General features: G+C 34.9%; 1 long non-coding RNA gene across 1 annotated transcript; it reads right to left on the bottom strand.

Moving 5' to 3' along the window:
- Positions 1–23,960: 23,960 nt before the first annotated feature.
- On the bottom strand, positions 23,961–24,467 carry LOC148934237 (uncharacterized). The gene is made up of 2 exons (XR_016135672.1): positions 24,271–24,467; positions 23,961–24,193 (listed from the first exon to the last, which is right to left on the bottom strand). It is a non-coding gene; the product is annotated as an uncharacterized LOC148934237 (long non-coding RNA).
- Positions 24,468–27,234: the final 2,767 nt, after the last annotated feature.

Below are 27,234 nucleotides of genomic sequence, written 5' to 3'. Positions count from 1 at the left end.
TATGTTACTTTAAGAGGTGTTGTCATTTTAACGCACCCCTATATTTCATAATTAAATAATTACAATGCGGTTATATAGCACCCCATATGTCCGCAAATAGGAGTCCCGTTTTTTCATTTTAGTTCGTTCGCAAATAGGAGTCTCGATTTTAGTACTATATAACTTCTTAAATATCAATATGTTTCATAATAACATAATTACAATGCGGTTATATAGCACTCCATCTGCCCGCAAATAAGAGTCTCTTTTTCCATTTTAGTTCATTCGCAAAGAGGAGTCCTGATTCTTTTTTTACTCTAAATGCTAATAGAGTCTCACATTCCACTAACTCGTTACACTCACAATTCATATAAAACTAATACAATATACAAGTGGAACTCATATTCCACTAACTTTTTTTGCACACACTTTTCTTAATATTTTTTAAAACTCGTGCCACCAAGAAATGAGACATCTAGTAGTGGACTGAGAAAGTATTTTTTTAAATATTTTTCGACCTACCAGAAACTTCCCATTATATTAGTACGATTATGAGAGTGGACAGGTTGCTTAAAAATTAAAGTGGATACAAATAATTAATACAATTCGATTTTCATCTATTTTTTCATTTTTTATATTTCCTCCAGCCCATTATAGAGCATATGATATGGCACGGGAATAAAACCAATGAATTATTTCCTCCGTCCCATAAAAATATCGTGTGCCGAAAAAAATGGCTCCACTAGTGTGGAACGGAGAGAGTACTTATTATAAAAATCAAATTTTCCTTATCCTTATCATTTTAAAATCTATATTTTGGTGTTCAATGAATTATTAAATCCTAAATAAATTTCGCCACTTGTATTTATTCCTCTAAACTATATTTGTAGATTAGTTGCATTCGGATGTAATTGTGAATAAAACCAATTATGTAATAAATTAATAAATAAAAATAGCAAGATTGTACATAAGTTAAGGTGTATATGTTGTAACGATATGAATATAGACGTAAGTGAGAACGGAAATAAAAAATACAAAGTACATAATTGCATTTTAATTATTCAATTAGTAAACATATTGAGGTTTGAGAAGTTATATAGTATTCCATCTGTCCCATTAAAAATAAAACGTTTTCATTTTATGGTTGTCCAACTAAAAATGACACACACACTGCAAACACACTATACGACTGCGCGCGCGCACACACTGCACACTAGGGCTGTCAAATCATGCGGGTTGGATCGTTATCATGCCAACCAATTATCGACCCAACCCAACCCAAAATCATCAGGTTCTTACCGTGTCCCAACCCAACGGGTTCGTGTCGGGTTCGTGCGTGTTATCGTGTACCCGAAAAAATAGTCAACTCTCTGTTATTGATAGTAAGTTACCATGACATGACACGATAACAACTAAAACATGATGTTATTATACGATTTAAACATGATAATACATGATAAAATAAAAAATTACCCAATTAAAATAATTATTTTCTTAATCAAAATAATAAAATTAAAGTATAGCAATATTAAATCTAAATAATAAAATTAAATGATTAAAATAATTAATTTTTAATAAAATCTAAGCATAATATTTTCTTAAAATTCATAAAAAATTGATTAATATTTTTTAATTAAAAAAATTTAAATTATAGTATTTTTTAATTAATTAAAATTAAAATATAATATTTTATTAATTAATTAAAATTAAAGTATAATATTTTTAATCAACAAAAATAACTAAAATTATAGTTTAATAATTTTTTAATTATTTAAAAATAATTATTTTTTTTTCTTAACGTATAACCAAAACCCGACCAAAACACGACCCGACCCAATCTGTTATCTTCAGGTTCTTATTGGGATGACCCATTGAGGACCCAAATCCTAAACATGCATGTTCGTGTTGTTTTAATTTCGTGCGGATCCATATCGTATAAAAAATTGTCAGCCATATTGCACACACACTGATTCACACATGCACACACACTAATTCACACATACATATATGTATCGACAATGTATTGATTTCTATTATGTGTTTTGTGCATATGCGTGATCTTTATATCTATTTGCCTCAATTAAAAGTGAAAAAATGAAAGTAGAAGTTGCTTGACGTTTTATTAGTTGAATAACTCCAAACTAAGGTTTCATCCATATTTTGGAATCTTTCCCAAAAAAATATTGAAAGATAGTATTTCCTTCATCCCATATGAAGCTTTTTAATAATCGAAAAAAAAATCAAAACACTACACTCATACACATATTGCACTCACTAAAAACACACACTGCACATGCACACACACACACAGCACATGCGCGCACACACACACTGATTTATTCACACAATTCCATAGAATTCCAATTCAATAACGGACAACATCACATGTCTGGAATAATTAATTCTTGCAATATCAATTAATTAAAACTGGAATTAAGTGATAAAATAATCAATTCTACTTATAACAAACGATATTTCAATGAGGAGTGAGGATGGAACGAGTGAGAGTGAATTCATCTCCCACGAGTTTATGAAGAACAGCTCATATTGGAGTTACGCCGTTGATGGCTGTGGTAAATTCATGGCCTCTACGGCAAGCCAAGACAGGCCGGAGGCAGAACTCACCTACGGTTCATGCGGTTGTCACCAGGATTATCACGGGATGGAAGAAATTGGAACTTTCTTGGGGCAACTTGTTGTCTGAGCACAATTATCTTTCTCGCCATTGCTTAATTTTTCCTACAAAATTAAGTTACAAAGTATAAAAATGATTGATAGTTTGTATTGTGAAGAAGAACCCAACATATACACACTGACGCACAAGGATGCATATGTATTTTTATACAACGTTTACGAATATTACGGAATTAAAACACCAAAATCTGTCGTTTTATATGCGAACAAAACCATTAAGAAAAATTAAAACATCCTTACTCTATATTGTGTTCTTGAAGAGACACAAAATGGTAGTAGTTAATTTCTATATAATCTCTTGTCTGTTGACATCCATGATATCAATACACATACCATCAACATTTTGGTATTTTAGCAAGATACATTTAGTTAATAAAATCACAAAAATTATCCAAACTGGAAATGAAATGAAAATTCCAACCTTACACATGTGCATTGCAATATTAAAATTTCCTATTGATTATTACTGTGAAATAAATGAACAATTCCAACCCATACAAATGAATTGGATTATTTAAATTTCCAAATTGAAAAAACTGGGAAATATGTTGAAGACAAGAGATCTTCAACTGCTACCATCATGTGATAATCACGATGGGAGCCGCCGGCGAAGGTCAGCTCCTCCTCCGGCCTATCTAGGCTTGGCGCGGAGGCCAACCATCGACCGCGTGAAGTCCGAGAAGAGCTACATGATTCTTCATGCAATCCATGTACACGACTCCATCTTCCACCCTCGGTCTGAGCACAATGATCTTTCTCGCCATTGCATGCGCACAAAATCATATTTGACCCTACAAATACTAAGCATCTTGCTTTTGGACGAGTATGCAAGCAATGTACATGTGTGAGCGCGTGCGTGCGTGCGTGCGTGCGTGTAGTGTGTGCGCGCACAATGTGTGTAGTGTTTGGATTTTAATTTTTCAAATAAAAAATATCCAAAATTTTACATTATTATAAAATCTACATAATAAAACCGAGAGGATGATTCCAAAAAAGAACGGTGATTTGTAATACCAAATATAATTTTAGACAAATGCACAAGACTAATTTTGGATTTTACTAATAATTATATAAAGATAAATGAGCAAATTGCCTGTAAAGTAATGAATTTTTACAATAGTTTGGTTTTTCCCGTGAACTTTAAATGTTGCATGAAAAGTCATGAACTTTATCGTATTGTGTAAATTTTCCATCCGACCCGACCCAACCCGTTAGAATTCTGATACAAACTTATCCTACGTGGTGCGCCGGAGATGTGACTTGGCAAATGACAAATTTATGGTTCAAGTCGAATTGTGGAATTAATGCTACTTTTATGCTATTAATGCAACTTTTATGCTGAATTTGATTTGTGGAATTTGATTTGTTTGTTTATGTCGATTTGTATGCTGAATTTGATTTGTATGTTTTCATTTGTGCTACTTGTATGTTTGTGATAAGTCCTGGGTCAGAGATTGGAAAGATAGAAGAGAACAATCCGAACTTCACCCTCCACCGTGAGGGTGTTTGATAAAAAAAAAAAAAAAAAAAAAGAGAACAATCAGAATTAGTGGAGTTGTCAAGTCACGCCTTCGGCGCGACACGTAGGATAAGTTTGCATGTGAAACTTACACAGTCCGGTAAAGTTCATGACTTTTTCATACAACATTTCTTGGAAAAACCGAACTATTTTGAAAGTTCTAACTTTACATGCAATTTGCCCAAGATAAATTGAAAAAATATGGTCAAGCTATTGGCTTTATGTAGAGATATAATTTAGTGCAAACAATATAGTTGTCTTTATTTAAAACCAAAAATCATAGAATTCATGTTTGTTGTGTTTTTCTATTCCAATTTTCAATAGTTGACTTCGAAAACTCATAAACTCGATGGACCCCAGGTTGAATGATTCAATTCATAAAACGCCAAGCAAATTTTCTTTCATTTTCTCTTTTTAAATGAGACAAGTAAATATTAAAAGAGAAACGTTTTGGATGTGGTATTAATTGAGAATATAATGATCCCACGTATAAACAAAACGCATTATTGAAATCAATATATTACCGATAGATATATGCACATCAGCTCATGTATAGCTTGTTTCTTTTTTTATTTTATTTTTACTATCAAACACCCTCACGGTGGAGGATGAAGTAGGTCCCTCATCCCATTCATATCATTAGCGTACAATCTCAAAAGTGGACTGTCAAGTAAAACAACCAACTAGACTATCAGGAGGCTACATCATAGAACTTGGAACAAGCAATGGACTCTCATCAAAACCTAAAATTGGGGAAACCAAGTTGATCCAATCTGCACAAAACCTTCACACGAGCTGGAGCCGAATCTTTAGTGACGTACGAACTCGATGCCAGACGAATACCCAAGTCAGCCAGGTTATCATCTGCCTTAATTGTTACCTTCCCTAAGGATATGCGATACATTCCATTCTATGTCTTTCTAATCCCCCCTTATTCTGGCCAAGCCTTGACGAACTTCCATTGATCCCAACTGACCCAACCGCAACCACCCAACCAACAACTCAGCGTCTTATTCAATGCGTATGTGAGTTCCAAAATTTTTAGCAAGAATCAGACCCTCCCATAATGCCACGACTTCTGTATCAAGTCCTGACACAGCCTTCGAAACCGAAGCAAAAGCTGCCAAAATATCACCATTAGATCCCTCACCACATCACCCTCCTCCTGCACACCGTGTCGACAAGTGAAATGCTCCATCAGTATTAATTTTCATCGATGGTGCATCCGAAACTCTCCATTGAACCCAATTCTCCTTGGTCGCACAACATGCGGCAGGCATGTCATGAAATCCACCATCAGGTCACACTTGTGGAAACTACGTGGCAAAGTGACTCCAAACACGTTGCTGCCTCGCCATTTACAAACAGATGAAGTCTGGACTCAACCCTCGGCCTACTACAACACCTACAGCTAGAATCCAACGAAATTCCCCTCCGTTGAAGCTTTGTGTCCACTGGCAGCCTATTCGAACCTCCACAAGGACACGGATATTAAAGTTCCAATTCATTTTTCCCATTTGAAATCATGCACCGCCCTCTTCTACGATTTATTTCTCATAAGCTCTCAGGCCGAGGCTACCTAGAAGTTTTCTGATGCTTGGGAGATTGATTTATTGAAGACAAATTGATGGAAAATCACGAAGTTTGATTAGTTTATGATCATTCTACAATTTTTAAAACTAGGTAATTAGTGTATCATAAATTTTACATTTTTTCAATTATTTCATTAATTTAGTATTATGGAAAATTATGTATGAGTACAATACTAAATAATACTAGTGTTATTTGATCATTATTATGGGTGGCCATGATTTTAAACGAAATATCAAATGTTGGGATATAAAATGGGATATCCTTATAATCTCTTGATATACATGATATCAATACATATATCAAATCTGATATTTTAAGATGAAAAATTTATAAAATAAAATCAATTGTGTTCGGAAACACCACAAGCATCCCGAAAATTATGGGCATATCTATATACTTTAAAAAAAACATGTTTTCAACACTACCAAAATCTGTCGTTTTACAATTATCGAATCAGTCGTGTTGGAAAGCATTGCAAGCATCCCGACAATCGCTGACAATTTTTTATACTTTTAATGAAAACACCATGTCTTTAACATCACTAAAATATGTCGTTTTGGACGTAAATGAAACCATTATGAATAATTTAAACATTTTAATTTAATATTTTGTTTACAAATCTTACGGAACTGATCATAATTTAATTAACCTTTATGATTTAAATAACTTATCCCTTAATTAATCAATCAAATATTGTGACATATGGGGTAGTACCAGTTAATTTCTTTAAATCTCTTGATATGCATATATCAATACTCACAAAACCACATTTTGATATGTTAACATGATGCATTTATTCAATAAATTTTTTTGTGAAGCACTACAAGCATCCCGGAGATCACGGACAAATCTATACCGTGTTTACAAATATTACAGAATTAAAACACCAAAATCAATCGTTTCATATGCGAAGAAACCATTAAGAAAAATTAAAACATCCTTAACCTATATTATGTTCATGAAGAGACATAAAACGGTAGTAGTTAATTTCTATATAATCTCTTGTCTCTTGACATCCATGATAACAATACACATACCACATCATCATTTTGGTATTTTAGAAAGATATATTTATTTAATAAAATCACAAAAAATATCCAAACTGAAAATCAAATGAAAATTCTAACCTTACACATGTGCATTGCAATATTAAAATTTCCAATTGATTATTACTATGAAACAAATTGAACAATTCCAACCCACACAAATGCATTGGATTATTTAAATTTTGAAATTGAAAAAATGTAAAATATGTTGAAGACCTAAAGATCTTCAATTGCTACCATCCTGTGATAATCACGATGGCAGCCGCAGGCGGCGCAGGTCAGCTCCGCCTCCGGATTATCTGGGATTGGCGCGGAGGCCATGAACTCCCTGCAGCCATCGACCGCGTGAAGTCCGAGATGAGCTGCATGATTCTTCATGCAATCCATGTACACAACTCCATCCTCAACCCTCGGTCTGAGCACAATGATCCTTCTCGCCATTGCTTTTCTTTTCCTACAAAATCAAGTTACCAAGTTTACAAATGATAGAACAGTTTGTATTGTGAAGAATAAATGAACATACACACACTGACACACAAGGATGCGTATGTATTTATATACATAATCATCGACTAAATTCCGAAATTGGTTGTTTGCCTAAAATATATATTGGTCCAATTCATTAAATATGTATTTAGCTTTTCGTCATAAACAATATGTTTTGGTTTATATTTAACGGTTCCGTGATAAATTATGTGTCAACTACTTTTAATTATGTTTAAGTCCATATTTAACACTTCATAAAGGCAAAATGCGAAATATTGTTACTTTTGACAGAACCGTTAAATATGAATCAAAACATATAGTTTAGGACCAGAAGCTAACACACAATATAAACTGAAAAGTATTTTTAGAAAAATATACGAGAGTAATTTTGAACTTTAGTATGATAATTATATAAAGGTAAATGGAATAGATATGGTTAAGTTGTGGCTTTAATGTTTATGTGGAGATATGAGTCAATTTAGTCGAAAGGGATAAGGTCAAAGTGATAAGGTCAAATAGGTTTAATTGAGGCAATTTTTGCTTTTAACTTTTTTTCTATTTTAGTTTAAGGCAAATAGTTTTAATTGCGGCAAATAGCTTTGAATAGACGAGTTGATAATTGAGAAAGTAGATTTAAAGATGGGATATAGTTCTTTTTCAATAATTTTATTAATTTAAATTGAGATAAATTATGTGTGATTTGAAGCCAAAATGCTAAATAATAGTTTTATTTGATCATTATTATGGATGGCTATATATATTCATCTTTCATAAAAAAATGTAAAATATTAAATTTTATATACTACTTACAAGGTCTAATTAATATACCCGCGATCTTCGGGATATAGTACTTACAAGGTCTAATTAATGTACCCGCAATCTTCGGGATGCTTTTTGCACTTTGTTATGTGATCATATTATGGATGGCGATAAGTATTCTCCTTTCATAAAAATGTACAAAGTTATATTTTATATAATAATTATAAGGTCTAATCAATGCACCTGCTATGCTTGCGGCCATAAGTACTCTCCTTTCATAAAAATGTACCAATTTATATTTTATAGAGTACGTACAAGGTTTATTCAATTTACCCGCAATCTTCGGGATGATTGCAGTGCTTTTCGATACGAATGATCATAAGTATTATCCTTTCATAAAAATATTCAAATTTAAATTTTATACAGTACTTACAAGTTTTAATTAATGTACCCGCAACCTTCGGAATGCTTGTGGCGCTTTTTGAGATGACTGACTGTTTATTAGAATTTGTACATTTTTATGAAAAGAGAATATTATGGCCATTCATAAATCAAATCAATGAAATAATTGAAAAAGATATCAAAGTTTTGATATAATTGACTGTTTTTAAAATTTGCAGAATGACTAAACGTTGACCAAACTTTTTGATCTATCTTAATCTATTGCTTTTTATTTTATGTATTTTTTGTATATTGGATAATCTTTATATTGACTATTTACCACATCTAAAACATTTCTCTTTTTGAAATTTTCCTCAGTAAAAAAGGAAAAAATCAAAAGAAAATGTTGCTTGACATTTTATGAATTGAATCAATCGAATGAGGTCTTATCACGTTCATGAGTTTTTGAAGTCAACTAATGAAAATTGAAATAGAAAAACCCAAAAAAATATAAATCCTAGCATTTTTAGTTTGAAAATCCAACTAACTTATACTCCCTTCGTCCCCCATTACTTGACACAGTTTGCCATTTTGGTCCGCCCCCATTACTTGACACACTTCACTTTTTCCATTTTTGGTAGTGGACCCCATATTCCATTAACTCATTCCTACTCACATTTATTATAAAACTAATACTCCCTCCATCCCATAAAAGTTGAGACAAAACTTTTGGGCACGGAGATTAAGAATTTATGTTAAATAAATAAGAGAAATAGAAAAAGTAGGAAAGATAAGAGAGAGTAAAGTAAATGATGGAATAAAATAAGAGTGATTAGATGTTTTGTCTTTAGTTAAAAAAGGAAATGACTCAACTTTGTTGGGACGGACAAAAATGGAATACGACTCAACTTTTATGGGACGGAGGGAGTACTTTAAAAGTAGGACCCACATCCCACCACCTTTTTCAACACACTTTCCATTACATTTCTTAAAATCCGTGTCGGGTCAGACCGTGTCATGTAATGGGGGACGGAGGGAATATGTTCCATTTATCTTTTAAAGTATACAAGGATGTGTCCACGATCTTTGGGATCCTTAAGATGTTTACTGAAAGGCTTAGATTTCGGCTACGCGTGTTCAAATAGGAAATAGCAGGTTCCCTAGATCCAGCAAGTCCACCAGATCACTCGGTCTAGGAACTTGTGGGTCGCGAGGAATCCCGGTCGTCGGACACACAGAGCACTTTTTCTTTCAAAAACCCTCAACCACTTTACTAAACCTAGTATAGGGAAGTAGGGATCGATCCCACAGAGAATGATGCGTAATACTCATGTTCAAGGATCTGGGAGTGTTTTTGGTGTTGGCTGCTGCCACGCATTTTCTTGGGTTGAGGAAAATCAAAATTAACTTGACTTGGAAACTTTTTTTTAAAAATTCTTAAACTAACAGCTAGACCTAGGAAATAAACCTACTGTGGGGACCATGTCTAAAAAAAAGCAAGGTACGACTGAAAAGTTGGCAGAATAACTAACTCTCGTACTAACTGACAGTGACATCGTCTTCTACAACCAAAATTGCGTAAAACTTCTTAAGAAAGACAGCATGAGCAAAATAAAAACAGAGCTACTGACTTGAAATCAAATTTATGCATAATAACTAAGAACTTAACAGATCTGCATACCCTAGACGAAGTAAAATAGAAACCAAGAAGAAATAAAGATCTATCGAACCACTATCTTTCCACACGTCAAATCCAACCTCAGACGCTAAATCCACTCCGGATCCAAGCGTCCAACATGAACTCCAAACAACAGAAACTCTCCATCACGTCAGATTTTTAAAATATAGAACTCCAAATACTCAAACAACCACAGATCTGTCACCAAATTCCACATCAAACACCTCAACATCAAAATAAACAGAGATCGACATAACATTTGAAGAAATAAACTAACAGCAGAGAGATCTATGCAAATTGACTTGAAATTTAACTGCTAAACGCAAATCAACAAACGGTAAAACAAGTAAGCATCATCATCATCAAGGTCGACTCCCAAAAGTGAAGTTCGACGGTAAAACAAGCGATACAACTGAAATTTAAGGTAATTGTATCTTCGCCCTCACTCGGACGGTGTTGCCAACCACAAAATTTCTAAAAAATAACCTTCCATTCCCGACTACCCCAGATCTATTTCCAAGTGTGTGTAAAGTGTGTGAGCTAAGAAGAGTGAAAAAGTTCTCCCTTTTGCGTTGCATGCTCTTCTATATATATAGGCGTTTGAGTGGGCCCAGCGAGGTATAGATAAGACTTTGTTGCCCTCAGTTGTAGACTCCTCTGTCACGCCAATTTTCCTTGTAATTCCAGCTCACTTCGTTCCTTTCCCTCGCTAGACCATCTCCTTCATTACTTCCTTGATCTAGCGATTTTCTTCACACACCTGGCTTAGGAAACGTGTTAGACCCAGCAAATTATAACATTTTTCGCACAATACCAATGCATGAAATTAGCCTTATCATTTACTGACACGACTGATTCGATAAAAGTATACCTAATTTATCATATATAATAACACTAGGTCTAATTAATGTACCCGCATTCTTCGGGGTGCTTGTGACGCGTCTTGATACGACAAAAATACACCTAATTTTTCACCTATAATAATACAAGATATAATTAATATAGTCCTACATTAAATTTTTTACTACATTAAATTTACTTAAATCTTATTCTCTCAAAAATGTCTAATAAAGTAAATGACATATAAACATAACTTTTTCTGAATTCACATCAATCAAACAATTAAAAAAGTATCAAAGTCATGATATTATTGATCGATTTTAAAAATTACCAAACTTTGTGGTTTTATTCGACAATTTACTACTCCATCTGCCCCATAGTAGATGTCACACTTTCCTTTTTTAGATTTTCCCACAAAAGATGTCACATTTCCTTTTTTAGAAAAAGTTCTCTCTCACATCAATTATAAAATTATATTTCTCTCACCACTTAACACATAAAATAACATCTCCTAAAATACCATGCAATCGTCCAAGGGTGACATTTACTATGGGACGGAGGAGTATAAATAAATTTAATCTCCCAAGCATGAGAAGAACCTAGCTACACATGTATATGTATCGTAATATTCGATCTTAAATCTGTATTTTGTGTCTATGTGTTCTTTCTATAATCTCTATACGAGGTTGTTGAGATGATGATGTTGATGATTGCTTAGTGGGGAGTGAGTCCCTACTATGAGTTTAACCGAATTCGGGTCTTAGAAAGGGTACGTCCCTACTCGGACTAGTGTACATGATGAGGACCGTGAGTCATCGAATGGGTTGGCCGGTTTTCATGCTCGTGGAAAGTGGTCACCTTACACGGCCCTAAAGAACAGATATGTGATACGTTCGGATTTTGCACGGTTTTAAGGCCATTATTTGCTCCGTTTTTTATGTCAAAGTCACTTTACATGTTGATTATTTGCATATTTTATCTATATTGGTATTTTGACATGTTTTGTAAGAAATGTGCATATTTGGGTCGAAAAACGGCGTCAAAACGCAAAGTTTGGAAATCTGGAGTCCGGATGGCAACCGGCGACCGCCGCAAAGTTGTGCGGCGACCGCCGGCGCCCGGCGGTCAGAGTTATGCAGTGGCCCGCCTCGGAAACTCACGCTTGGAATTGAGTCTCGCCCGGCGACCGCTGGGAGTCATGCGGCGGTCCGCCGCCGAAAGGACAGAGTCTCTGGAATCCAACGTAGTGACAGCCGGCCAATGTGCGGCGGTCAGCCGGAGAAAGGCGGCGAAAATGGCCTTGGATCTTCCTTAAATTCTTTCGTATATGCATATTCTAGTAGTTCTTGATGTTGTTGTATGTTCTATTTGTTAAGTGCGACGCTATTGCCTCCCATCTGCAAGTAATTTACTTCAAATAGTAAAAGTTTATTCGGAAACCAAAAAAGTAAGTCACAATCATTCGAGCTATTGTCTCAATTTAAATAAAATTCAATCGGATAAGAATAAGTTGACAAACATATACGGAATATGAGGTCTCAAAATTCACATTTGTATTAGTCTCTGACCTATGAGCGAATATGCAAGCAGTGTACATGTGCGCATGCGTGAGTGTGTGTGTGTGCAATGTGCGTGTCGTTGTCTGTGCATTGTGTGTGCAGTTTGTGTGTGTGTGTAGTGTTTCGATTTTTTTCTTAATTATTAAATATTCCTTAATTTTTACTTTATTGTAAAATCTGAAAATTATAAAATATATAAATTGAACAATTCCGACCCATATATATCATTGGATTATTTGAATTTACAAATAAAAATAACCATGAACTATGTTGTAGACCTAGTAATCTTCCACTGCTTCTATCATATGATACTCATCGTGGCAGCCACAGGAGCCGTCTTGGGCCTTTCTTGGCTTTTCACGAAGGTCTTTTATGGTCAGGCTGAGAGCACAATACACATGATATCATAGGGTAGAGGAGATCATAAACCGGACAGACTCTGGTCGTTGGACCCACTCTCAGACAACTCTCAAAAACCTCAACCCGCTACACTAATGGCTAGTATAGGTAAGCAAAGGATCGATCCCACGAAGAAGGAAAGGATGTGAGTCGCATTCATCGTACATCAGAGATCAAGCAGAAATTAGAACTCAGCAACTACACTTACTAGACCTGGTAAACGGGCTTCCTAAAACAATTAGACAGAACGAAAAACATGATATGGGGACCATGTTCCCAAAACAGAAAGGTACGGCTGAAAAGCTGCAACGAGTAAGTGACGAAACTTCTGACTCTAACTAACTACAATCTTCATCTCTTTCAACGAAATAAGCACAAACATGTATAAAACACAGTAAATTATGATTAACCAGAAAATAAGCAGATGTACACTACTAGGTCAAGTAAACAAACAGAACAGCAATAAAATATCCATAACCATGCAGAAATTCACCAACCTGTACAGATCCATACATCAAACGCTTAATCCACTCTGGATACAAGCAATCCGAACTCAACAACGATCAAACCCATCTCCATCAACTTTGATTCAAACATTCAACCACAAATCAACTTCGATTCAACAAATCAAATGCGAAAAACATTCAAAATCAGTAAATAGCATCAACCAACATCGAAGTAAACCAAAACGAAACATAAACTTCCATAGCAACAATATTCAGATATTCAACACATAATCAAAAGACGTCGAGCTTCTCAAGATGGAGTCTCGGCTTAAAAACCCCAAAAACAGAAATTAAAATAGCAATTGTATCTTCGCCCTTCATGAGGACGGTGTTACACCACGATGCTACGACAAAACCTGATGAAAGCCCTAATTTACCCCATTGTATTGAAGTGTGTACGTTGAGGCGATTCTTCATTCTGTTGAGTGCTTCGCTATTTATAGGCGAAGCTTTGGTCTTCTAGAGTCTTCTTTCTCTTGAATTCTCCATTTTTCCGTTCCTAGAAATCCTCTCTGCCATCTTTACTCCTGCTCCACGCTCATCCTGGCTCTCCTTGGTCATGTAGAATGTTTCTCTTTCACTCACTTTTTTGTTTGATTCCTCCGCTTGGTAGATATTACTCTTCATTTCCTAGTCCTGGCGGATTCTCTACATACCTGAACTTAAAACATGTGTTAGACCCTGGAAATCACTGAATTTACCCCCATAACCTTATGCATGAAATTGGCCTTATCAGTCATAAACTCCCCGCAGCCATCGACCGCGTAGCGTCCGATATGAGCTGTGACAGACGAATGTATTTGGCGGCAACCCTTGTGTTTCCTGGCCAGGAGGATACCTAGACCTAATCATGTCGTTGGATCTGTGCCTAAACGCTCTTATCAACAAAAAAACCTCAACCCACTACTACTGGCTAGTATAGTGGAGTAAGGGTTGGAAGGGTTGGTTTGCTACCACGCTTTATGGGGTTAAGATTAAAACTAGGCGTGAAATGAAATGGAACCTATATCTAAACTGGAAAACTTGAGCTTGCTAACAAAAACAGGACCTATAACTAAACTGACAAGTTAGTGAAAATGAGATCTATACCCCTCCAGACCAGGTCAGGGTGGGATCTGTTAGGACTGGTATACTGAAAAGCATATTTCAAGCATGTTGCACGGATAGAATTTCTTGTATACAATAAAACTCTACAAATAAGTCTTTCTTGTTATTTCTTAATCATTTTTTATATAACATTGAGCATACGATATTGATTATGCACTATGATTTATCAAAAGGTGCAGATTTTGAATACTGATATTCTCTCTTCTTTCTAATCAAGCCCTTTTCGATTCTAACAAGCTTTGCCCACCCAAAGGTTCGTGGTAGAGTATGAAGATCATCACATAGAGAAGCTATCGACGATTCTTTGGAGAATCTGTTCGGTAATCCTAAAGCGTAGAATATCATGAATTAGGTTTTATTTCCTAAGCATGATTTATGTGCGTTCTAGCATGCAATTAATATTTTAACATGTGATAAATTGTTCCCATAATCAGTCAAATAGATCTGTGTACATGATTAATTTGTTTATGCATGACTTCCGTTGTGCAAGGGGCACCAAACCCCAATTGGTATCAGAACCAATTTTTGGCTTTGATTATGTGGATTAATTTCATGTTATGTGATTTGCTATGTGTTTCGATGTATGTTAGTTGTTTAATTTGTTTCCAAAACAACGAACGGCGAAGGACACAAGAACGTGAGGAGGGGAATTGCTTGCTGCAATAGTTCGACAATTCCATGCATACAATGAAACCTTCTTTGACTTCTGATCTCCATAAGTGGAAACTAATTTGCTTAACACGTGATCACTATGTCCTTGTAATGATTACTTGGTTGAATTAATTGTGGATCTCTTTTTGTATCCATATGTCAATTTGGGTAATGCATGGTATGAATCCCTTTGGGAGCATGGAGTAGCACCGCGACGGTGCTGGGCAGTTTTGTTCCAGCAGGCCGGGTGCGGCAAAGGGCTGAACTCCAGCATCTCCGACGCCTGCGTGAGATGGAGAAGACAGTCCAATCCAGTGGGAGCCCAATTAACTAGGGCTGATCGGATAGCGGCGGCTGTTCAGGGAATAATCAACGAGCCCCCAAATCAGATTGTTGATCCGAGATGACAAAGAAATGGAAGGGAAGAAGAATGAGATCGCGAGAGGTTTCTGGGAAGAATTTTTGTGTACTGATTCAAATTGGGCAAAATTATAGTTGAATTGCTCTAAAGCCTTAACCCCCTTTCTTATGCTGAAACTAACTAAACAACAAAACAAAATGATCCTATGGCTAGGATTTGATCTCAAATCAGCTATGCCATCGGACGGCTCACAATCATCAACTACTTAATTGCAGCTAAGCAATTAATCTCTACAAATCTCCACCTTCTTTGGTTAGATGGAATTATCAGTATCTGCACAAGCCAACCAGTTTCAGACAAAGTTCAAACTTCTCCTTAGCTAGCGGGTTTGTGAGCATATCTGCAGGGTTCTCTGTAGTGTCTACCTGGAAGAGCTTCACCCTTCCTTTCTCAATTTCATCTCTAACAAGCTGTAGCCGCACATCAATGTGCTTGCTACGCTCATGAAACACTTGGTGCTCCGCCAAACTCAAAGCCCCATTGTTGTCACAGCCTATGGGTATTGTTTGCTGCTCCACCCTAAAATCAGTAGCAATCTCCTTAAGCCAAAAGCTTTTCCTCACAGCCGATGTAAGGGCAATATACTCAGCCTCGGTTGTAGATAGAGCCACCACATTTTCTAGGCCCGATTTCCAGCACACTGCAGCACCATACATGGTGAATATGTAGTCGGATTGAGACTTTCTAGTATCAATACTCCCTGCAAAGTCACTGTCACAGAATCCTATTAAAGCATCACTTTTAGTATCTGCACCAGGCTTGAATAGAATCCCTAAGTTTCCAACTCCCTTAAGGTATCTGAGTGTCCATCTTAGAGCCAACCAGTGTTCTCTGCCTTGGTTGCTCATAAATCTGCTGGTAGTACTGATAGCATGTGCCACATCTGGCCTGGTTCTAATCATTGCATACATCACACTCCCCACAATTTTTGCATATAGAATTGACTGCATCTCCAGCCTTTCTTCTTCATCCTTTGGTGCCTGCTCCACAGATAATCTGAAGTGTACAGCCATGGGTGTTCCTGTTGTCTTAGAATCTTCCATTCTGTTCAAGCTCCCAGTCCATCTTTGCAACCACAGCCAACAAAATCCTTATAGAATGGTGTTTAACTACAGGTGAGAACACTTGTGTAAATCCCCGAGCAACTAACCTGGCTTTAAACCTTATCTTCTCATCCACTTTGTCCACTAGAACCCAAGTGCCATTTTTGATTAGGGAATCGATTTCATCTATCATTGCTTTCAGCCACTTGTCCCTTTCTTTGCAGTTCATTGCTTCCTTGTATGACCCAGGCTCTGAAAATTCTATCTCCTTAGCCACACATAAAGCAAAATAAAGCGTCTCAGAGTAAGTATATCTAGATGACTGCCTTACATTCTGCCTTCTGGTTCCGTCTCGAGCTAGCTAATAATCCCTCAAATCAGGTAGTTTAGTCTCACTTTCAGATTGATCTTCATCCGATGTATCAGATGAAGCACTGTCTGGGATGAAGCACTGTCAGATGCTCCCTTAGCCTCCACCTCAAAACCAGAACCAAACTGAGAATCATCACAAGGCTTCTCTACATTCTTAAAAGGAATATCAGTCTCTGTAAATATCACATCCCTGCTAACAATGACTTTTTGATTCCCAGGCTCTACACACCAGAGCCTATAACCTTTTACTCCTGACTGATATCCCAGCATCACACACCTCAAGGCCCTTGCATCCAACTTGGTTTGCTTTAAATATGCATAGGCCTTGCACCAAAAAATCCTCAGATGAGAATAGTCTCCAATGCTGCCATACCACCTCAGATCTGGAGTGTCCCCATCAATACTGGAGGATGGACACTAATTGATCAACTTCGCTGCAGTAGCCACAGCTTCTGCCCAAAACCTCTTTTCCATGCCTGAAGTGAACAACATGCATCTTACTCTCTCCGTAATAGTTCTCTTATCCCTTTCTGCAACTCCATTCTATTGAGGGTTTAGGGGAACAGTTCTGTGCCTTTTTATTCCCTTACCCTGACAGTATGAATCAAATTCTTTGGACACAAATTCTAAACCATTGTCAGTCCTTAAGCATTTCACCACACATCATTTCTCCTTTTCAACAATAGCACACCACTCTTTGATCTTAGAGAAAGCTTCTGACTTCTCCTTAAGTATATACACCGAATACTTTCTAGAGTAGTCATCTATTATAGTCATGTAGTATTTGCCTCCACCAACTGACAAGACCGGGGATGGCCCCCACAAGTCACTATGCACATAGTCTAGAGGAGCCTTAGAAGTGTGTTTACCTTTCTGATATGGAAGTTTCTTTGCTTTGCCAAGGATACACTCCTCACACTGTTGACCAACTCTCTCCTCAGTGCCATGAATCACTTCCTTTTTCATTAATTCTCTGATACTTCCATCAACTGGATATCCCAGCCTCATATGCCAGAGCTCAATGGATTCTGACTTGACTGAGTTAACCAGATTAGTTGCTCTGATGGCTGATCCAAAGAGGTAATATCAGCTGCCATTCCTCCTTCCTTTGATGATCACAACTCCACCCTTCCTTATTTCCATGCTCCCATCAGATGAATGGAAGGAGCATCCTTTTCTTTCCAGCAATCCAAGGCTGATTAAGTTTCTTTTCACCTTAGGGATGTACCTCACTTCACTCAGGATGGTAGTTGAGTTATCATCCAATCTGAATCGAATCTTTCCAATTCCCTTGATTTGGCACACTTGATTATTCCCCAACACAACAGACCCGTGAGCCTCTGAGATTTCCTCAAATAGTTCAAGACTTGGGCACATATGCAGACTGCACCCTGAGTCTAGAATCCAGTTCTCACCACACAATTTCTCCATGACATTCAAGGCATGTGTATTTTCTTGTTCCTCAATACAATCAGAGCTAGGTTTGGGATTTGTACCTTCTTGTGCCTGCTTCCTCTTCCAAGCAAAGCAATCTTTCTTCAAATGGTCGGACTTCTTGCACCAATGGCAAGCCAGAGTCTCCTTCGGCTCAGTGCCACTAGATTTTAGGGCTTATTTCTCCTTCTTGAACCCCTTCTTTGCCTTGAATTTCTTTATATTCAAGCTGTCTGGAGCTGATGCATTTGCAGGATCTCCATTTCTTTGGAGCTCTTTGGATCTCAGTGCTGACTGGACTTGTTGCAATGTGACAGTCCCTTCTCTACCAAAGAGAATCGCATCCCTCATTTGATCGTACACCTTTGGCAAGGCATTTAGCAGGAGAATTGTCTTGACTTCATCATCGATCTTGACGTCAATGTTATCAAGATTGTCTATAGCCTTACTGAAATCTTCCAATTGCTCCAGAATGTTCCTCTCCTCCGAAAACCGATAAGCATACAATCGCTGCTTCATAAAGATCCGATTCGCAAGCGATTTTGTCATGTATAGCTCTTCGCATTTCTCAACGATCCCCAACTCCGTGGTCTCTTTCGACACCTCTCGGAGAACCTTGTCACCGAGACACAACACCACAACACTGTGTGCTTTAGCAAGAACATCCGCTCGCTTAGCCTTGGCTTTCTCGTCGAGCACCACCGTCGGATCATCCTTATTCAACGCCTATGCTAACCCTTGTTGAATCAGCATCGCTCGGACCTTCATCCTCCATAGACTGAAATCATTCTTGCCGGTGAATTTTTCGGCCTTATATCTTGAAGCCATCGCTCTCGATCTGGAGCTCAATCGATCTCAATAATAGGCTTCCACCTCCGCCCTTCCCACAGACGGCGCCACTTGTCAGATTGTTGATCGGAGATGACAAAGAAATGGAAGGGAAGAAGAATGAGATCGAGAGAGGTTTCTGGGAGGAATTTTTGTGTATTAATTCAAATTGGGAAAATTACAATTGAATTGCTCAAAAGCCCTAACCCCCTTTCTTATGCTGAAACTAACTAAACAACAAAACAAATCAGCAATGCCATCGGACGGCTCATAATCATCAACTACTTAATTGCAGCTAAGCAATTAATCTCTACACCCCATCTGCAGCGACTTGATGCTGCGCATCTAGACGAAGTGGGCAACAGAGGCCTTGTGAGGCCAATGTCGGCGATCTGCTCGAACAAGCCAGGCGGGCTGACGGCAAATTCCGATCAGCAGCCGCAGCGGCATTCAGAGTGGTAGCCTTGCGGCGGCGCAGCTTTCCAAAATTAATTAGGCTTTCTTAATCTAAGAATGAATTTTGGATTTAATTCAAGATATTTTATAAGAATAAGATTTGAATACATTTTAAGTGGATTATCTAAAAAAATTTAATTTTAATTAAATTTTGGATTAACTGAATTTTTATTCTTATTTTATAGAGTTAGATAGATTAAATTCTATCCAGATAAATTCTAGATAAATTAGGATAATTATAATTAATTTTATTTATCTTATGGATTTATATAGATTTAATTCTATGTGAATAAATCCTAGATAGACTAGATAAATTAATTAATTATATTTGGATCTTTTATCCTTATTCTATGGATTTAGATATATTTAATTATATCTAGATAGATAATTAATTTTATTGTCTTATCGATTTATATAGATTTAATTTAATTCTATGTGAATAAATACTAGATAGACTAAGATAAATTTTAATTATGTTTATTCATATCTTGTAGATATAAATAGATTTAATTCTATCTAGAATGTATCTTAGCTGATTTGGATAGTTAAAATCCATGTTTATCTTTATCTTGTGGATACTTATAGAATTAATTATATTTAGAAAATATCCTATTAGATTTAGATAATTAAATTTGTCTTTGTCTTATAGATATTGATAGATTTATATCTGTCAAGAATATATCTTAGAATATTTAAATAATTGTTAATCCAGTATTGTAATTATCTTCTGGATTTAAGTAGATTTTGTTTTATCTAGTTAAATCCTAGTTGAATTAATTAATATTAATTCTAATTTATCCTAATTTTATGGATATAAATAGATTTATTTCTATTTAGAAAATATCCAAGATAAATTTGGATAAAGATAATACAAGATAATTCTTATCCCATCCCGAAAAGAAATCCCTCTATTAATAAGAAACGGAGGGAGTACTATATTATAGTGTAATATTATTTATAAATAATGTAATTTCATTGTTTGGTAGTGATCGTGTTATGTCAAACTAATTTGTATAGTAACTTACAAACATTACCAAAATCCGCACGAACACACAGAATTAATGGTTTGAGACCAGATAAGAACTGATGATTTTGGATTGAATTAGGGTTCGACCTTATTGGGTTGGATCAATATTGGATTGACCCAATAAAGACTCAACACGCACAATTTTCCAGCCTTAATACATATACTGCATCCTTTGATATTTTAACATGATAAGTTTATTTAATAAAATCATTGAAAACATCTAAACTGAGAATGAAAATAAAAATTTCATATGAAATATTATTATGAAATACATACGTTAACAAACTAGTAATTTCCCACTTCTTCCATTTTTTGATAATCCGGTGGCAGCCTTTGGCTGCGCAGGTGAGCTCCGTCTCCGGCCTTTCTTGGTTTGCCACTGAGGCCATGAACTTACCGCTACCATCGATGGTGTAGCCTCCAATATGAGCTTCTTAATTCTTTATGCACTCGAGGTAGATTTTAATGAAATAACAACTCCATTCTAATCTTGTATTTGGTAAGCGCAAGACAAACAAAGGGAATGAAATTGATATTCCTTAATAAATTTCATTCTTATAGAGTACTTGATAATTGCAAATAATATATGAATTGAATGAAAAAGTATCAATTAATTAATTTAGAATTGAATTTCAGTTTTAATTTATTGTTATTACTATAATTAATAATTTCAGACACATGATGTTTCTCGTTATTGAATTGGAATTCTAAAGAAATGTGTGTGTGTGTGTGAGTCAATGTGTGTGTTTAGGTGTGCGTGCAATGTGTGTTTACAATGTGTGCAGTGCATGTTTCCAGTGTGTGCAATGTGTCAATATGTTTCATGGTCTGTGTTAAAATGACACCTCTTAAAGTGACACTATGACACCATGTATCCAGCAATATTATAAACGCTACACAGCAATAGTGTAAACGCTAGACAACAATCTATACTATCTTGAATATTGGACATTGCTGGCCGAGAAAAATTGTTGTACGGTGTATTGGATATTGCTGGCCGAGAAAATTTACCGTTGAACATTTTTTATGATTGCCACATGGCAGCTGATTATTCGTCCACGTGTACAAATGATTGGCTAGGAATTGTGGGTGGTATGATGTTACTTTAAGAGGTGTTGTCATTTTAACGCACCCCTATGTTTCATAATTAAATAATTACAATGCGGTTATATAGCACCCCATATGTCCGCAAATAGGAGTCCCATTTTTTTATTTTAGTTCGTTCGTAAATAGGAGTCTCGATTTTAGTACTATATAACTTCTTAAATATCAATATGTTTCATAATAACATAATTACAATGCGGTTATATAGCACCCCATCTGCCCGCAAATAAGAGTCTCTTTTTCCATTTTAGTTCATTCGCAAAGAGGAGTCCTGATTCTTTTTTTACTCTAAATGCTAATAGAGTCTCACATTCCACTAACTCGTTACACTCACATTTCATATAAAACTAATACTATATACAAGTAGAACTCATATTCCACTAACTTTTTTTGCACACACTTTTCTTAATATTTTTTAAAACTCGTGCCACCAAGAAATGAGACATCTAGTAGTGGACGGAGAAAGTATTTTTTTAAATATTTTTCGACCTACCAAAAACTTCCCATTATATTAGTACGATTATGAGAGTGGACAGGTTGCTTAAAAATTAAAGTGGATACAAATAATTAATACAATTCGATTTTCATCTATTTTTTCCTTTTTTATATTTCCTCCAGCCCATAAAAATATGAGCATATGATATGGCACGGGAATAAAACCAATGAATTATTTCCTCCGTCCCATAAAAATATCGTGTGCTGAAAAAAAATGGCTCCACTAGTGTGGAACGGAGAGAGTACTTATTATAAAAATCAAATTTTTCTTATCCTTATCATTTTAAAATCTATATTTTGGTGTTCAATGAATTATTAAATCCTAAATAAATTTCGCCACTTGTATTTATTCCTCTAAACTATATTTGTAGATTAGTTGCATTCGGATGTAATTGTGAATAAAACCAATTATGTAATTAATAAATAAATAAAAATAGCAAGATTGTACATAAGTTAAGGTGTATATGTTGTAACAATATGAATATAGACGTAAGTGAGAACGGAAATAAAAAATACAAAGTACTTAATTGCATTTTAATTATTCAATTAGTAAACATATTGAGGTTTGAGAAGTTATATAGTATTCCATCTGTCCCATTAAAAATGAAACGTTTTCATTTTAAGGTTGTCCAACTAAAAATGACACACACACTGCAAACACACTATACGACTGCGCGCGCGCACACACTGCACACTAGGGCTGTCAAATCATGCGGGTTGGGTCGTTATCGTGTCAACCAATTATCGACCCAACCCAACCCAACCCTAAATCATCGGGTTCTTATCGTGTCCCAACCCAACGGGTTCGTGCGTGTTATCGTGTACCCAAAAAAAAATCACTTCTCTATTATTGATAGTAAGTTACCATGACAAGACACGATAACAACTAAAACATGATGTTATTATACGATTTAAACATGATAATACACGATAAAATAAAAAATAACCCAATTAAAATAATTATTTTATTAATCAAAATAATAAAATTAAAGTATAGCAATATTAAATCTAAATAATAAAATCAAATGATTAAAATAATTAATTTTTAATAAAATCTAAGCATAATATTTTCTTAAAATTCATAAAAAATTGATTAATATTTTTTAATTTAAAAAAAATTAAATTGTAGTATTTTTTAATTAATTAAAATTAAAATATAATATTTTATTAATTAATTAAAATTAAAGTATAATATTTTTAATCAACAAAAATAACTAAAATTATAGTTTAATAATTTTTAAATTATTTAAAAATAATTATTTTTTTTCTTAACATATAACCAAAACCCGACCAAAACACGACCCGATCCAATCTGTTATCTTCAGGTTCTTATTGGGACGACCCATTGAGGACCCAAATCCTAAACATGCATGTTCGTGTTGTGTTAATTTTGTAATACCCGCACCAGTATTTTGTTTTCGATATAGTAATGTGGAACTAGAAATGTAACGTTCTCTCATTTCGTGAAAATAAATGGAACTCGAGCCGTTATTGAAACTTAACCTTTTAGTTACAAAAAAAAAACTAAAGAAGTAGGTGAGCGAATTAAAAACAGACTAAAGATACTTTTCGGAAAAATAAAGTGTTTCGAATGGCATTTCATGTTCAATAAAATGAACAACTAATAAAATAGGTTACATGGATCAAAGTCCTCAAAGAAAGAAAACAAGGAAAGGAAAATATAAAATTTTGGGTGCACTTCGGGCCTTTTCTCCAGGCCCAAATTAGGGCCCGTTTCGAGCAGCCCGTCGGCCCAGACAACGAACCCAGGCCCGCTCGAGGTACAGCTAGGTAGTAGCCAAGATTTCTCTCTCACCTGCAAGATAAAAACAAGTTTTAATGGCTAAGGAACAAGAGTAATTAAGGGACTACTATTAGAAGGGGAGAAACAACCTTTCCTTTTGCTATGGAGGACCAAAGACTCACCAAGAGGGGAAAGTCAATCCTGCAAATCCTCCACACTATGCAGCACCTGTTTCTACCAGCCACAATCAAACAATTGAATTCATTAGCCAAGTACCAAGTACCCAAACTAGGCACCAAACTACATTAAGATAAAGTGGCTGCAAAAGATCAAAAAAAAGGGAGATTTGCTGCAGGAAAATAACAAGAAAATACAACAGCTTTAATTAAATTTTGGATTAACTGAATTTTTATTCTTATTTTATAGAGTTAGATAGATTAAATTCTATCCAGATAAATTCTAGATAAATTAGGATAATTATAATTAATTTTATTTATCTTATGGATTTATATAGATTTAATTCTATGTGAATAAATCCTAGATAGACTAGATAAATTAATTAATTATATTTGGATCTTTTATCCTTATTCTATGGATTTAGATATATTTAATTATATCTAGATAGATAATTAATTTTATTGTCTTATGGATTTACATAGATTTAATTTAATTCTATGTGAATAAATACTAGATAGACTAAGGTAAATTTTAATTATGTTTATCCATATCTTGTAGATATAAATAGATTTAATTCTATCTAGAATGTATCTTAGCTGATTTGGATAGTTAAAATCCATGTTTATCTTTATCTTGTGGATACTTATAGAATTAATTATATTTAGAAAATATCCTATTAGATTTAGATAATTAAATTTGTCTTTGTCTTATAGATATTGATAGATTTATATCTGTCAAGAATATATCTTAGAATATTTAAATAATTGTTAATCCAGTATTGTAATTATCTTCTGGATTTAAGTAGATTTTGTTTTATCTAGTTAAATCCTAGTTGAATTAATTAATATTAATTCTAATTTATCCTAATTTTATGGATATAAATAGATTTATTTCTATTTAGAAAATATCCAAGATAAATTTGGATAAAGATAATACAAGATAATTCTTATCCCATCCCGAAAAGAAATCCCTCTATTAATAAGAAACGGAGGGAGTACTATATTATAGTGTAATATTATTTATAAATAATGTAATTTCATTGTTTGGTAGTGATCGTGTCATGTCAAACTAATTTGTATAGTAACTTACAAACATTACCAAAATCCGCACGAACACACAGAATTAATGGTTTGAGACCAGATAAGAACTGATGATTTTGGATTGAATTAGGGTTCGACCTTATTGGGTGGGATCAATATTGGATTGACCCAATAAAGACTCAACACGCACAATTTTCCAGCCTTAATACATATACTGCATCCTTTGATATTTTAACATGATAAGTTTATTTAATAAAATCATTGAAAACATCTAAACTGAGAATGAAAATAAAAATTTCATATGAAATATTATTATGAAATACATACGTTAACAAACTAGTAATTTCCCGCTTCTTCCATTTTTTGATAATCCGGTGGCAGCCTTTGGCTGCGCAGGTGAGCTCCGTCTCCGGCCTTTCTTGGTTTGCCACTGAGGCCATGAACTTACCGCTACCATCGATGGTGTAGCCTCCAATATGAGCTTCTTAATTCTTTATGCACTCGAGGTAGATTTTAATGAAATAACAACTCCATTCTAATCTTGTATTTGGTAAGCGCAAGACAAACAAAGGGAATGAAATTGATATTCCTTAATAAATTTCATTCTTATAGAGTACTTGATAATTGCAAATAATATATGAATTGAATGAAAAAGTATCAATTAATTAATTTAGAATTGAATTTCAGTTTTAATTTATTGTTATTACTATAATTAATAATTTCAGACACATGATGTTTCTCGTTATTGAATTGGAATTCTAAAGAAATGTGTGTGTGTGTGTGTGAGTCAATGTGTGTGTTTAGGTGTGCGTGCAATGTGTGTTTACAATGTGTGCAGTGCATGTTTCCAGTGTGTGCAATGTGTCAATATGTTTCATGGTCTATGTTAAAATGACACCTCTTAAAGTGACACTATGACACCATGTATCCAGCAATATTATAAACGCTACACAGCAATAGTGTAAACGCTAGACAACAATCTATACTGTCTTGAATATTGGACATTGCTGGCCGAGAAAAATTGTTGTACGGTGTATTGGATATTGCTGGCCGAGAAAATTTACCGTTGAACATTTTTTATGATTGCCACATGGCAGCTGATTATTCGTCCACGTGTACAAATGATTGGCTAGGAATTGTGGGTGGTATGATGTTACTTTAAGAGGTGTTGTCATTTTAACGCACCCCTATGTTTCATAATTAAATAATTACAATGCGGTTATATAGCACCCCATATGTCCGCAAATAGGAGTCCCATTTTTTTATTTTAGTTCGTTCGTAAATAGGAGTCTCGATTTTAGTACTATATAACTTCTTAAATATCAATATGTTTCATAATAACATAATTACAATGCGGTTATATAGCACCCCATCTGCCCGCAAATAAGAGTCTCTTTTTCCATTTTAGTTCATTCGCAAAGAGGAGTCCTGATTCTTTTTTTACTCTAAATGCTAATAGAGTCTCACATTCCACTAACTCGTTACACTCACATTTCATATAAAACTAATACTATATACAAGTAGAACTCATATTCCACTAACTTTTTTTGCACACACTTTTCTTAATATTTTTTAAAACTCGTGCCACCAAGAAATGAGACATCTAGTAGTGGACGGAGAAAGTATTTTTTTAAATATTTTTCGACCTACCAAAAACTTCCCATTATATTAGTACGATTATGAGAGTGGACAGGTTGCTTAAAAATTAAAGTGGATACAAATAATTAATACAATTCGATTTTCATCTATTTTTTCCTTTTTTATATTTCCTCCAGCCCATAAAAATATGATCATATGATATGGCACGGGAATAAAACCAATGAATTATTTCCTCCGTCCCATAAAAATATAGTGTGCTGAAAAAAAATGGCTCCACTAGTGTGGAACGGAGAGAGT

The sequence above is a fragment of the Salvia hispanica genome, chromosome 1 (assembly GCF_029641045.1).
Source record: "Salvia hispanica isolate PSC_SH4W2 chromosome 1, Shi_PSC_v1, whole genome shotgun sequence".
Lineage (NCBI taxonomy): Eukaryota > Viridiplantae > Streptophyta > Magnoliopsida > Lamiales > Lamiaceae > Salvia > Salvia hispanica.
The sequence above is the reverse complement of the archived record's forward strand: the minus strand, read 5'-3'. Positions and strand labels throughout refer to the sequence as shown.